The sequence below is a fragment of the Vicugna pacos genome, chromosome 11 (assembly GCF_048564905.1).
Source record: "Vicugna pacos chromosome 11, VicPac4, whole genome shotgun sequence".
In the NCBI taxonomy this organism is placed as follows: Eukaryota; Metazoa; Chordata; class Mammalia; order Artiodactyla; family Camelidae; genus Vicugna; species Vicugna pacos.
The window spans coordinates 1730836-1744351 of NC_132997.1; the positions used below are offsets into that span (position 1 = coordinate 1730836).

A 13516-nucleotide genomic window follows, 5' to 3' on the forward strand; every position below is an offset into this window, starting at 1 on the left:
AGCATTAAGAATAAAGTGAGAGATACATTTAACAAAAATTTACAAGATTTGTACATTGAACTTTTTGAAGTATCACCAAAATAAATTTTAAAAGAACTACATATATGGAAGACATTCCATTTTCATGGAATGATTGACAATATTATTAAAAATGTTAAGGCTCCTCAAAGTGATCTATATATTCAGTGGAATCCCTATCAAAATTCCAGCTAACATCATTGCAAAAATTGAAAAACTGAACCCAAAATTCATATGGACGTGCAAGGGGCCCAGGACAGCAAAAACAACCTTGAAAAAGAAGAGTAAAGTTGGAGGACTCACTTTAAAGTGTACTAAAATGCTATAGTACTAAGTCAGTATGATACTGGCATAAGTTTGGATAAATATATCTAAGAGACACAATAAAAACCCACGGGGAAATCTTACATTTACAGACAGTTTTCCACTAGGGGGCCAAAAACACTCCATTGAAAGAATAGTCTATTCAACAAATGGTTCAGGGACAGCTGGGTGTCTGCAGGCAAAAGAATCAATCTGGAATCTGAACACCCATATTTTATATAACAAATAAAATTAATTCATAATAGATCACAGACAGAAATGTAAAAATTAAACCTATACACTTTCTAAAAGAAAACACAGTATAAATCTTTGTGGGCCTAGGATAGGCTTTGGTTTCCTAGATACAAAACCAAGAGCACAAATGATAGAAGAAAAAAGCAGATAAACTGGACTTCATCAAAATTAAAATCTTTTTCTTACAAAGGACATCATCAAGAAAGTGAAATGAGAGGGAAAATGGGTATCTCAAGTTAGAGAGTGCATGCTTAACAAGAAAAATAAAATAAATCTTTACATAACTACCTCCCCTGTAAAGAAATTGTTTTAATGTTTAAAAAAAAATAGTGAAAGGACAATGTGCAGAATAGATGAAAAATTTTGCAAAGCATTTATCTAATAAGAGAGTATTATCCAGGATATATAACGAATGCTTTCAACTGAACAATACAAGGAAATAAGCCCAATTTTTAAATTTACCACGAATTCAAATAGATATACAAATGGCCAATAAGCATATGAAAAGATGCTCAGCATCACTAGGGAAATCAAAAACAAAATGAGATCTCATTTTACACCCACTAGGATGGTTATAACCAAAACATGGACAATAACAAATGTCATTCAGGAGGCAGAGTAACCTCTTATGCGGCCAGAGGAAAGGGGCAATGGTGCAGCTTCTTTGGAGAAGTCTGTTATTTCCTCAAAAGCTTAGAGTTATATGGCTCAGCAATTCCACTCCTATATGTAGAGTCATCCCTCAATACCCTTGGGTGGTTGGTTTCAGGAACCCCACACCCTGGATACCATAATCCAAGGATGTTCGAGTCCCTTTACAATCAGCCATCTGGATCCATGTAGTGGAAACTACAGATATGGCGGGCCAAATGTACAGCCAACAGAATGAAAACATATTCTCATAAAAAATTTCACATCAATATTCATAGCAGTATCATTTAGAGTAGCCAAAAGTTACTAACAATATCCACCCATCAATGAACGGATAAACAAAATTATCAAGAATAGGCCCACAAACTTTTGGTCATTGAAACTTTGACAAAGGAGGTCACAGCATGGAATGGAGTAAAGACAGCCTCTTCAGCAAATGGTGTAGGGAAAACTGAACAGCTGAATGTAAATCATTGAAGTTAGACTACTTCCTCACAGCATACACAAAAAAGAATTAAAAATGTGTTAAAGACTTAAACATGTAGACAAGACAGTATAAACCTCTTAGAAACAACCATAGGCAAAACATCTGACATACATCTCAGCAATGTTTTCCTAGAGCAGTCTACTCAAGCAATAGAAAAACAACCAAAAATATACAAGAGGGATCTAATTAAACTTACAAACTTTTACACAGCTAAGAAAACAGTAAGCAAAACAAAAAGACAACCAACCTATGGAATGGGAGAAAATATTTGCAATAAATGAAACTGCTAGGGGCTTATTCCCAGAATATGTAAACAGCTTTTACACTTAATAAGAAAAACAAACAAACAATTCAATTCAAAAATTTGCGGAAGTCCTAAAGAAACATTTCTCCAATGAAGACGTACAAGTGGCCAGTAGGCACATGAAAAAATGTTCAATATCATTATCAGAGAAATGCAAATCAAAACTGCAATCAAGTGTCACCTCTCACCAGTCAGAATAGCCATCTTTCAGAAGTTCACTGTCAATAAATACTGGAGAGTCTCTGGAGAATTGGGAACACACCTACACTGTGGTGGGAATTCAGTTTGGTGGAGCCATTGTGGAAAACTGTATAGATGTTCCTCTAAAGACAAAATATTGACCTCCCATATGAACCAGCAATTCCACTCCTGGGCATATATCCAGAAGGAACCCTAATTCAAAAAGACACCTACACCCCAATCTTCACAGCAGCACTATTTACAATAGCAAGACATGGAAACAACCGAAATGTCCACTGACAGATGGCTGGATAAAGAGGTTGTAGCATATTTGTCCAATAGACTACTATTCAGCCATAAAATAATAATAAAATAATGCAATTTGTAGCAACATCAATGGACCTGGAGAATGTCATTCTAAGTGAAGTAAGCCAGAAAGAGAAAGGAAAATACCATATGAGATTGCTCACATGTGGAATCTAAAAAAAAAAGAAAGAAAAAAAAAAAAAACTTATCTACAGAACAGAAACAGACACAGAGACTTAGAAACCAAACTATGGTTACCAGTGGGGAGAGGGTGTGGGAAGGAATAAATTGGGAGTTCAAGATTTGCAGATACTGAGTATGTAAAGAATAAACAGCAAGTTTATACTGTATAGCACAGGAGAATATATTTAATATCTTATAGTAACTTATGTTTAAAAAGAGTATGAAAATGACTACAGGTATGTTCCTATTTAACTGAAATGTTGTGCGGTACACAAGAAACTGACACAACATTATAAACTAACAAGACTTCAATGAAAATATTTTTAAATAGACCAAAAACAAAAAAAAATGGAAAATGATGTTATCAAACAAAAAGAATTAAAGTACTGATTCAGGCTACAATATGGATGAACCTTGAAACTTTATGCTAAAATAAGCCAGACACAGAAAGCCAAATAGTGCCCTTTAAAGTGAACTGTATCTAAGCATTTATTTTACTACTCCTGTAAATTTTCCAGAGGTTTGAAATCCATCAATATCAAAATAAAATGTATTATACATTAAAAACTTATAACGCTTCCTCACAGGAGGGCTTTTATTATTAAATGCAGAAACGCATATAAAGCTCTTGGAAAAATACTTTGCACCTCCACACAAAATCACTGCTGTCACTGCCACTCAGAGGGTGGTGCCAGCACTGATGAGAGCTGCCTCCACTCGCTCCCGTGCAGACAGTTGTGAAGGCGTGAGCTCTGACAGGCAGGATGAGCGTGAACCTGGGTCAGACACAGCCACGTCCCAGGCTCTGCGTTACCCAACTTTCTTATACAAACTGCAACATGTAATGTAAACACGCTAGATGGATGTATCTTACAACACAGGGAATACAGACAATGTTTTACAGTAACTATAAATGGAGCATCTATTGTACACCTGAAACTAATATCATATTTTAAATCAGCTATATTTTTATAAAAAATTAAAAAATATTTCTAAAATGTTATCACTTTAATATTCAATTCGGTTTTTAAGTAACTACTAAACAGCTCAGAATGTATAAAAGCATTTAATTGTGCTGTTTGTTTACATATTTATTTACATTCAGCCTCTTGCTAAAAGAGAATTTTAACAATTCTTTTATAAACAGCTTAAGAACCATAACAACAAAAAGGCAAAACTGAGAGTGAAGAGAAAATGGATATTCAATACTTAAATGAAACCAGGGGGAGATAAACTCATAAAAATGGATTCCATGAAGTCAGGGCAAGTGTTAAAGGCTGACTAGAAATTCAGCTGTAGGATTCTTGGCAGCTAAATCAAAAAGAATAGATGATGGAGCGGGTGGTAGAGCGTGTGCTTAGCGTGCATGGGGTCCTGGGTTGAAGCCCCAGGGCTTCCATTTACAGATAAATACATCTAATTACCTGCCCCTCAAAAGAGCCCCAAAGAAAAGAAAAAGAGAAATTTCTTTCCCAAAGAACCCTGATATTAAATTTGGATTAAATATTTAAAAAAAGAAAAAAGAAAAATACAAAAGATAAGTGACACTGTGAAGGAAAACCACAGCTGGGCTAACAAGCTAAGTCACAAATCTAAGTGTGATAAGTGTCGGTTTAGTGATGTAATTTTTGCTGGGCTACCTGGTAAATCTGAAGTTTAGTGTCAGTTTACTGGGCTAATAAGCTAACCCGAAAATCCAAGGTCAACATTTGTCACTAACGTGATCTGTTCCAAGTTGATAAGCTTCAGTGTACTGATTCCTTGCTTTTTGTTGTTTGAGCCTTATTGGCTAATAGCCCCATACTTGTAATTAACCTTATAAAACCTCATGTGCACATCTTGGAGGTGCTCAGAGCTTTGGAAAAGAAACCCTTCTGAGCCTGCCAGCGTAATAAATCTCAGTACTCCAACCCTCTGTGTGACTCTTGTTTCTTGGCTGGCCTGTTGTTTCCATAACAACACAAGCGATAATGCCCGTGAGATAAATCTGGGGAGGCTGCTGGCAGATCCCCATGTCTCACGTGAGAAAATCTGAAACATCCTTCTCACCACTCAGAGTCATCATAAGCCCACCCCACACTTCCCGCCGTTAAATGCAGGAGCACGGTTAGGGCCCAGCCTTTACTGTCTTTGTGTCATCACAGTGATACAGGATGGAAGGGGGAAGAGCACAGCCATTCAAGGAAGGCCGCAGCCATTGACATCAAAATGGTGAAGGATTCAACCCCCAAAAGGCCTTGAGGCTCAGGATGAAGAGATTTAACTTCTAGCAGATCTTGAGATTCAGTAAACACCCATTGTAATAGTAACGTGGTGAATAACATGCCCCAGGCAACATGGTAGTCCCATGGCTAGCCACAAAAGATCAAAGGGTGGGAAATGGCCAACTCCCTGGGAATCCCAGCCCCTTGCCTTTAGGCTGGTCCTTCTACTTATTAGCATATGAAACCACCAAGCCCAAGAAAACAAGCAACACAGCGCCACCTCGCGGTCACCACTCTCTCTCCCTCTTTGGAGAAGGCCCACACTCTGTCTGTGGAGTGTGTACCTACTTCTAATTTGTGCATCAAACCCCCACACCTCTTGACGTTTCTCTTCCATTTCAATGTATCTCTCTGAATATATATACCTTTACTCAACACTGGCTTGCTCTTGAATTCTTTACTGCATGAAGTCAAAGAACAAAATCTGGTGGGGCACATTCCAGGGGCTAAACGAAAGGGTGGGGCACAGCCCTTCTCATGCCCAACGCTTTTTATTCTTGTATCAACAGGACTGGGCTGTGAAGCGAGGTCTGAGTCCCCAGCTAAGGGACAGAACCAGTCTCCAGGGCTCCAATTTGCGGACAGCCTCTCGCCAGCTTGGGCCTTGGGGTCTGCCAGGATCTCTGTGTTTCTCTGTTGTGCTGACTCCCCAGCCAGACAGCGTACTCCTAGGCCTATCCCCACAAAACCCTTCTCTCCAAAATACAAGCACATCATGTCACAATCCTCTTGTTCAACCAGGAAATGTTCAGCCCACTTTTTTCTCCCCAATAAAGTACCCAACTGTCCTCCCTCCCATCACATCACTTCTTTATTTGTGAGAACTCTGCACTCGTCACACCCCATCCTGAACACAGGTGTCCTGTTGGCTGTGACCGAGATGTTTCTTTCTCAAACAGCCTGCGTCCTTTCACTTTCCCCTTGTTACCTTAAAAAAGCCTTTCCTGAGTCACCCACCCCTCTGATTATGAACTCACAATGTGCTGAGGTTGCAGTCACTGTGCATACATCCCAGTTTTGGTTAGGTTTCCATCGCAAGATCTTCATTAAGGAGCTGCATCAAGAAGTTTAAGAGGCTATTCTTACATCTGAGTGGAGGAGACTGCAAAAAATTTAAATGGCTTTGAAGAGAGAGTTAACCAGGGACAGAGATGTCGCGGGTCCTAGTCAAAAGTGTCATGAGGAAAAATGTTCTCCCAAGGCTCAGAGTGGCTTCTGAACACGGAGTCAGCAGGGAGGAGGTGACAGGCAGTGATTAGGGTGGGTGATACAGGTTACGCTCCCACAGCCGGGAAAGAATAGGTTTTTTTCTAGTTTTCCAAACAATTTCTTACTGCCTTTTTTCCCTTATTACCACATACCATTTCCTACGAATTAAGCATATCAATGTAAGTCATTTGGGGCACTTGGGAGAAGCTACATGATGCCATTCACAGGGCTGGGGCATGACAGCCACACCAGTCTAGATTGAAAGAACAGTTGGGGTATTTGCAAGGTAATCACGGGCATGCAGCAAACTCCCCAGCTTCAATGACCTCATCTCAAAGCTGGGGCAAATAAAACTACCAAGCAAAGTGCGTGATGATTATGGCCAATGTTTACTAGGTAAGTGCCCGTGAAAGCTGCCGCTTAATGGGGAATGAGTACGATCAATAAGGCCCTGTCTACCTACCCACACGCGCCCTGCCTTCCTACCTTGCTGCAAAAGCAGAGCTTGTTTAGCTGAGATGAACGCACCCAGACCAGCCCAGAAGGGAAAGCTCCCAGCTCTGCATGGCGAGATGTGTTCCCTTCCTTCTCAGGGCTGATCACAGTTTGCTCTCGTCTGTTTTTATGTTTATCCCTTTTGTAACTGCCTCTCCTCCGGAGTTTTTGCTCAAGCAGCACAGGGCCAGGTGTGTCTTGCCGCCTGCCGGATATTCTGGGCAGTGAAACAGCCAACTCCATATCTGGCTCTGGTGCTGAATGGAGAGAGCAGAAGGCCCAGGGGCCCATGCTGAACCGAAGCCCCTGCACCCAAAATTATGGTCTGACTTTGGGCAAATTACACAGTCTTCTTTACCCTGAGATTCCTCATCTGTCCATGAAAATAAGTGCCCATATCACACAGAGTTACAAGTATTAAAGGAAATCAGCAAATTCACAAACTAGCCAAGGGGCTACAAGTGCGTCCTCAACAGACAAATGCTGCCTTTACGGCTCTGACACATGCTAAGCGGGGCGGCCCCACACAGTGAACACTGCTAAGTGCCAGTGTGTAAAATGCTTCATGTGTGCTATAATACTCTTTAGATCTTACAACAATCCCAGGAAGAAACGAATATTTTCATGCCCATTTCACAGATTCACCAACAGGTTAAGAGAGTATGCATTCTATTCCAAGGCCCTATGTTGAAGAAATGGTGATTTAAACCGGAATCTGGGCCCAGGCCTTGGCTCCATCTCTCTCCCATCCACCTGACAACTTGCCTATGAATTCCACCTGTCCAATATACAAGTTTGCAGCCAGCCATCTCTTAAATGCAATGTGTGCCACCATTTGTCAATGTTGTTTAATTACCATAAAATGTTCTCAGAAACCACTACAGTAAAGGAACGTGGACTTAAGGAATTCTGCATTGCGTTCTCCTGTAATGTGCAGAAACCCTTCCCTACACCTCCAAATCCAAGTATATGCTTCCTCCATGTTTATGTTTGCACACGGCTTATTAAAGCAGAAGGTACCTGCACTAATTCCATCTCGGTTGCTTTCCAAGGTTGCAGATTATCCATAATCGGTCTGTGAACGAAAATACTACAATGTGAATGAGAATACTGCAACCATATCAGTAAACAAAGAATACTGATACCAAGTCATTAAAGGCTGCCGCCACCCCCCAGCGAGGACAGGCCTGGAGCCCAGCCACAGCAGCAAATCACAATGGTGCCCTCTGAGCAGACTCAGAATAAGAAAGGACAGGCTACTGGCCTGAGATAGCTAGGTGCTTGTCTAAAAAATGAATTCAGTGAGTCCTAATATTTGCTTCTTCCCATTCATACAAAATCACTAAATTCGTGAACTTGAGACACCTGGCTTTCTTTAGATAACAAGTAATCTTTTATTGTTCCAACAACCTGGTCTTTGTTGTAAAGCTCCTATGTATCCTAGCTCTTCCTCAACCTTTTGGAAGCAGTCCCTCAGAGAGTTCTGAAAGGCTGTCATCCCGGCTCGAGTCCTCCCACCAAATAAAACAAAACTCTTAACTTTTAAGCTGCACATGTATTTCAGTCAACAGTTTTGGACACCATGAAGGGACCCACAGCAGATTTCTCTCCACCTGAACTCTCCAAGTAACCGAAGCCTTGCTACCAGCACTGGCCCTTTGTGCCCATCCGCCTCCTCGGGGAGTCCAGATGAATTTTGCTGAGTCTCTCCTGGTTCTCAGATCTCACATATTGGTTGATGATCCTAAGTTTTATCTGGCGGTGTATCCAGGTGCGTGGCCCTCCAGTTGAAAGAAACTGAGGTGAATTACCCACCCAGTGGAGACATACTGGGTGGGGCCTGTTTGAAAGATAACAGGAAATACCCACCTTGAGGATATGTCCAAAGTGGGGCTGGTGGAAACATATGAGGAAAATACTCACCCAGTGGAGACATCCCGAGTGGGTCCAAGTTGAAAGACACTGGGTTCAGGACTGAGTAGTTAGGTAAGTGGCTGGTCTAATATTTTCCTCAATTTGGTTACCTCCATTGAATTTTTCAGGATAAAAGTAAAACTCTTATGAGGAAATTTTCAACTCAAAAATTCGGACCATCCTCCTGGCTGGTAACAGCATTCTCGGGTGACAGAGAATCTTCCAGGAGTGGTAGAGACAAAGGCTTCATGCCACAGAGTTGTCCCTGTGGGAAATCTTACTAGCAAATTTATTGTGAGAACCCGACCTTACAATGGGGAATAGAACTTTCAAAAAAAATAAAGAACAAAAAAGAAAAGAAAAAGAAATGACAGATTGCCAGTCTCCAACTACTACCCCAGCCAGATTTATGTACATACAAAACTTACAACATTAATCGGGAATAAGAAAAAAAAAAAACTCACTCTGAAAATAACCAGGCCTGATAAAAATATTTTTTGGAATTCTGAACTTATAAAAACAAAATCCCCTTTAGGGGGAACTTGGATTTCTCTTCCTGTGTCCTTGAAATGTAAATGTTTTATCTTTCTCTGGGTGTTTTAAGTGTGTGTATGTAAGTATATATATGTTTAGTTTAGTTTTTAAAGGAAACCTTGGACTCTGCTGTACAAAGTTTCAAGTATTGTGTACATATGGTGGCCACACAAATAAATTGGGATTCTAAGCAATTCTTTGATTGTACCAATTTTCAGATATTTTGCCATCTTAAACTTTGCTGCATCAGCCTGGACCACGAAGGCTTTAAGCTTTTGGAGAGTAAACCTTTGAATTTTATTTAGGCAACACCCCGACTCTCATGTGGAAGGGCCTCTTCACCTTATTGGTTTAAAATCACTATATATATATATATATATATATATAAATTGGTGGCCATATGATGGATTTTTTAATTTGGAAAAACTTTTTAATTGGTGAAAGTTTAAAGAGATCTCATTATAAACAGCTGTTTTATTGGTACCTATTAAAATAAAGTTTAAATGCAGAAAATTATATCTAATGGTTAACCTAAGAACTCAGATAAAAAAATATAACTGGTTTGAAAAGCTACATTTGTGTTTTTCCTTTCTGATAAATGTTTCTATAGATGCTAATAAAAACTTAGAATAATTAATGTTAATTAGGTTGAATAACTGGAAAAATGATTGTAAAAATGTCGAAAAAACAGATAAGTAGCTTATCCCAAAACGATAAATATTTTTATATGGTTATTTTGAATGAGATAAATAAAATGGACATTTTTGGATTTACATACAGGGTTTTGATACTACACTACGTAAAGTTAAAAAAAAAAGGACCAAAGAGATCACCTACTCCCCCTCAACATTAAAGTTTAAACAAGTCCGTTTTATTTACCACAGTTAAAAATATATTTATATGTAGACTGAAATACTTGATCAATGATTGGGACAACAGACCAATAAATGAAATTAAAAATCGAGAAGGGCCTAAGCTCTTTGGCTGAAACTTGGGCATCCTAGAGACTTCTATAAAATTATATACAATGCAAACACACAAAAAAAAGGTTTCTGGCACTCCTTCTAGAAAAAAGAATTATTGATTAAACTTAATAAATATAAAAATTAAAGGTATAAGATTTAATAAAATTGAGATAAAAGTTTGTGAAATTGGTATATTTAAATGGTCTTTATATAAACCTTTTGCTTATGTTGTCGGATAGATATGTTTCAGTGGAAAAACGCTTCCCCTTCTTGGTATTATAAGGCTGGGCACATATCTGTCCCTCTGAAAATATTAATTGAACAAATTAAAGGAAACCAATATAGTTACATGAGCCATCCAATATAACGTAAAACTAAAAACTAATTTGAGTGGCTAATAAAAAAATATAGGTTTACCCTGGGTTTAACTTATAACTCAAGGAAAAGAGACCTTAATAAATGACTTATGCAAGCTTTGGAAGACATAATAAAGAAAACCTTAAAGTTTTATTACATGGAATTCTTTGTTTACAGCTCTTCTCACTGATACAAAAATGCCAATTAAGGAGGTAAAATTGGGTCTGGGTGACAGAGCAGTTCTCTGGGGACATGGAAGAGAGTGTCTTTGTCTTGAAGATCAGAAATATAAATACAACAAACAGTGACCTAGGACTGAGCTTAATTAGCTCAACGAAATAAAACTTGAGGCCAAGAAATTTTTGGCATTTTAGAACTCAGAACTCTGACGGGTCCTTCAGACTTTGTGAAGAAATCTTAACTATCTGTTTCATAAATAGTAAGCCTTAGTGATTTGAGCAAGCAAATTCAGCTTACTCCAACTATTATTATAAATATCTTATAAGTAAGTTTTTAAGTGAATCTATGAGATCTCTAGCTTTTGTCTGTTCATAAGCCTGCATACAGATTATAGAAGTGAGATATTTCTACTGCTAAAAAAAAAAATTCAAAGTCAAAGAGCTCTGCTTAATTGACGTAAAAATATACGAGCTTAAAAATTAAGTATTTTTATAATAAAAACTTAACAAATTGACTTTCAGCATCATGTGAATTGGAAAATATTCAATATTAAGATAATATTTGATATTGTTTAGTTTAAGTATGTTCTAATTAATATAGACATCTTTAAAGTCATCAATATTATGTATAATACCTTTACTGTACCTAGGTTTAATGAAAGTCAAATAAGATCCTGTTATATCTGTTGCAGATTTGTCAAAAAAAAAATAACAGTAATGTGCTGTGGTAAAATTTTAAGTAAATTAAATGCAAATGAGATGAGAGCTTTGGGTAAATATTTAAAATATATTTTTAAAATGTATGCTTAAAATAATGTCTAAATGTTTGTTATCTTTAAATTCTAGAGTTGTGCTAAATTAAGTTAAATGACAAGATTTTATTAAATATCTATGCCATTGTCAGATAAAATAAGATTGAAATATGAATTACTTAACATTTAACTTCCTCTTACAGTGAAACTAAAGGTGTTTAGAAATATTAATCAATGGTTGGTGCCACACAGAAATGGTCTCTATTAGTAAGGGAATGATCTCAGTATCCTAGGAAAGTAATATAAATGTGTAAAGGAAGATGTAAGAATGGAATTATACTTTGTTAATGAAAAATAGTGACTTTCTCCTGAAGCTGGTTACTTCTGAATGGAAGACAAAATAAGGGACACATCTGTGGAAGGCTTGTGGAAAAGGAACCCCGAGGAAAGTTTTGTACGTGGTCAGAATTGGCTAAGTTTAGAATCAAATTGGGCAACGCAAATGAATCTTAGAAGTAAGCTGGTACAAGATTAGATTTGGTTTTCTCTCTGTTAAGAGGAAAAAATTTTCTTAAAATATTAATCCACCTTCAGTAACAGATTGTAAAACTTCTTATACCACTTAGCTGACCTGTTCTGCCTTTACGTTGACATATTTTCTTGTTAATGAATTAGTACTACTTTACAATGATCTATATGTTTCTCTGATCAAGTGTTCTGAAATCTTTCAAAAAGCTCCCCAAATATAAAATTATAATTAATTACATTAAAATTAATTTAATTAATTAAAATTCTTTTAATCTCTAGTTAAGTTTGGGATGCTACAGAAGGCCCCTGAAACATCCCAAAGAGAGATTTTTAACTATAAGGTTTCATTTGGCATTTTAAATAACATGGAATTGTCAAATGAATCATAAAACTTCTAAGGTTATATTGAATGAGAAATATTATTAATATAGGTATTGTAGAAATTATATGGACTCCCTAAAATTCTGGTTTATCTGAAATGTTACCAGTGATAATTATGGGTTTAGTGAACAGGTTTCTTTATTGATTATAGTGTAACGGTGTTTAACCATGCTTTTAAATATTTTGTCATTTATAGACAGTTAATTGTTTTCTTCTGATGGTTTTGCAAAATGCTTTCTCTTCAAGGAGATTTACTGATTTCTAATAAATTTCAAACTACAGCACTGAACTAAACTGGGTAAGAAATTTTAAAGTTCTAATGAAAACTCTCATTAAAAGAATTAGTTACATGGGACTGAGTAACCTGGTGAATATGGTTATAATTTTTGATATTGTTTGAAATACTACTGGCTTTTAACCTGTTTCCAAGACATAAAGAATCTCTTCTCCTTAAGCTAGTTATGGTTCACAGCAATTTGATAAATTATACCTATGTATACAGACTTGGAACAGTTATCTTTTCTCTCTATCTGATCCCTCAAAAGACTAAAAATACTTAGGTCCCCAGTGGCTCTATCAGACAAATTAGAGAGATCATCTCCTAAGAGATATAGGAGTATAAAGGTATTTTAAGGATTTTAAAGAGAAAAGAATTTACCGAAATCTGTAAGGCAAAAATCCATGAAAAGCCTTGACGTGGCTTTCTTGGTCTTAGAAAACCTTATTAATATTTTACCCTGAGACTCCGTATTAAAACTTCCAACACAGTCAATTTAAAAAGCCTATATGATCAAATAATCAGATTTAACTTGTAAAGAAAGTAATCTTGATTTGGCTATATTTGAGAAAACTGAGGGTAACTTTAGAGAGAAAAAAATTATATTTTAGTGGATATTAAATTCTAGTTTTGTTAATTGAGGTCCATATTTACTAAGACACTTCCCAGATCATTCCTTGCTGTTATGTCACTTTACTGTACAGTTTAATTGAATTATGAAAAGAATAATCTAGGTTTGTTTCTGAAGCTCAGTAATCTATCCTTGGGTAAAGTTCCAATGCCCCATGACCTGCAGCCAGGGGATTATACATACTGCAACAGGCATGACTTAAAGAACTGTCTCCAACCTGAATGGAAAGACCCTTTTTCAGGTACTCTTAACTAGACCATACAAACCAAAGCTGAAGGAAACGGAGTCTCGGATTCATTTCCTATCTGAAACATCCCCTGCAGTGCACTGGCCTATCGAGCGC

The 13516-nt window shown here is 37.3% G+C and overlaps 1 protein-coding gene and 1 long non-coding RNA gene across 2 annotated transcripts in view; one reads left to right on the forward strand and one right to left on the reverse strand.

Annotated features, from left to right (window-relative positions):
• LOC140699559 (uncharacterized) overlaps window positions 1–13516 on the reverse strand; it is a 135197-nt gene that overhangs the window by 13163 nt on the left and 108518 nt on the right. The gene's annotated exons all lie outside the window — the stretch shown is intronic.
• The window catches only part of LOC140699600 (uncharacterized), a 60954-nt gene continuing 53295 nt past the window's right edge, over window positions 5858–13516 (forward strand). Inside the window, exon 1 of the long non-coding RNA XR_012077811.1 lies at window positions 5858–5939. This is a non-coding gene — a long non-coding RNA (uncharacterized lncRNA). The remainder of the gene's footprint in view (window positions 5940–13516) is intronic.